At 35.1% G+C, this 1,779-nt stretch overlaps 1 long non-coding RNA gene across 2 annotated transcripts; it reads right to left on the bottom strand.

Annotated features, from left to right (window-relative positions):
• Window positions 1-549: 549 nt before the first annotated feature.
• On the bottom strand, window positions 550-1,558 carry LOC107575745 (uncharacterized). Of its 2 annotated transcripts, none has more exons than XR_001607938.1 (4): window positions 1,458-1,558; window positions 1,235-1,351; window positions 968-1,091; window positions 550-704 (listed from the first exon to the last, which is right to left on the bottom strand). It is a non-coding gene; the product is annotated as an uncharacterized lncRNA (long non-coding RNA). The 2 variants fall into 2 exon arrangements; XR_001607937.1 differs by having other exon boundaries at window positions 1,468-1,558.
• Between the last annotated feature and the right edge of the window lie 221 nt (window positions 1,559-1,779).

Genomic DNA, 1,779 nt, shown 5'->3' with positions numbered 1-1,779 from the left:
AATTAAGATATGAATCTCTTCAACATCTACCTACATTGTTCACATACTGTATGATGGGATTTACTGTAATTAACCGTTTGTCATTGCAGTACTGAAGCATTTAATATGAATCGATATCGATATATGAAAGATATGAAATTAAATCACAAGCTTCTTTTCTTGTAAATAAAAAGATCCACTTCGTTCCTACTCCTAATTCTCAGACACTGAAGATTTTTGGCCTGCTATATAGTAATCAAAAAATAGACAGTTATCCAATAACTAATTTTTTTTTTTTTTTTTTTACTGTTCAGGACCTGGTTGGCATTTGTTGTGCTGAAATAAGTTGAAACATGATTTGTTTCATTGTCTGTAATTCTCCCTCCTTTTTTTTGGCACTGTGTGTCTCATACTTTGGTGTTAAACTGTTATAGCTTGCTGCACTATTGGATTATGATATATGTAATGAAATTTTCACTATATGCTAAGGTTTGGGCTTTTCTAGAAATGTTCTCTGTTAGAAGGCCAGTATTAAACAGTAAAAAAAAGAACACAAACACATTGCAGTGTTCATAATTTATTCAATGGAAATAAACAACATTTCTTTTCCACATGAATGAACATTTTATATTATTCAAGGAGAGATTATCAGTTTGTGACTTGACTCAAAAGTGATGGTCTCATGACACTGAGCGATGCAGTGAGCTGCAGGGGGTGCCATGCTCCTGGAAAGAGAGAGAGAAAGATCTTGATATAGATCTTAGTAGGTATTTACCATTTTGTTTCTGTAGTTATGATTCAAAAATATATTTTATATTATTAATCATTGCAATGATTCTCATGATTGTGTGACAACACTGACACTCTAACACAGTCTGAACAAAAACCACGCAATTACTACAAATTATTTTATTAAAAAAAACTTTTCTGCATCTTTCAGGCAATTATAGAATAAATAACATTTAATTAGTTTGATCTAAATACTTACTATTCCGTTGGTCAAGACACACTTTCTCTCCTGGCGTTGCTTAAAAGTAAAATTATTGCTTTCCTTGCTTTACTGCAGGTATGGTTTGTAATTAATCAGATGATAATCTGTGGTGACTCGAGTCCTGGATTTATTTTTTTGAGGATGCAAAAACAATAAAAACAACGGTTTGTTGACAATAAATTTAATTTCGAAGCACAATATGTTTGATGTTTGGTGATTTCGTGTGTGTGGGGGAACACGCCCCCTTAGAAAAACAGTACATACATGGCTGCTGTAGAGAATTCCAGCCATTTAGTGTTCAGAGCTCGCCTGAGGAAGTATCACAGAATCCGAAACGTCGCGATAGGCTTGAACACACAACGATAGGCCTCCATCATGAGTCTGGGTGATGTAGAGAGCCACATTAAAATTATTTCCTTCATCTACATCGATGATGGGATGTGCTCAGTATTTCTTTCTTCGAGGAAACGTGCACCACACCACACACCTAAACTTACCAACCACTTAGGTCGTGGAAACCTAAGAGAGATAGCCACTAGTCTTCTGGGCCCTTTGGGAATTTTTTGCATCAGCAAAAAAATATTTCTGGGTCTCTGGAAGTTGCATGTTGGTGGTCATCTGAATGTAACTTGACCCAAAAGTGACGAATGCAGTGTGAAGGTCATTCTTTTTCCCAGCATGAAAGAGAAAGAGAGAGAAGAAGAAGAGAGAAATAGAAACGGGAGAGAGAGAAATGGTTATATCTTGAAACAGATCTTTACACTTATTAATCATTTTTCTGAATGTTCTTCTGATGGATAATCAATAGA

The sequence above is a fragment of the Sinocyclocheilus grahami genome, unplaced genomic scaffold (genome assembly GCF_001515645.1).
Source record: "Sinocyclocheilus grahami isolate Dianchi unplaced genomic scaffold, SAMN03320097.WGS_v1.1 scaffold2853.1, whole genome shotgun sequence".
In the NCBI taxonomy this organism is placed as follows: Eukaryota; Metazoa; Chordata; class Actinopteri; order Cypriniformes; family Cyprinidae; genus Sinocyclocheilus; species Sinocyclocheilus grahami.
The sequence above is the reverse complement of the archived record's forward strand: the minus strand, read 5'-3'. Positions and strand labels throughout refer to the sequence as shown.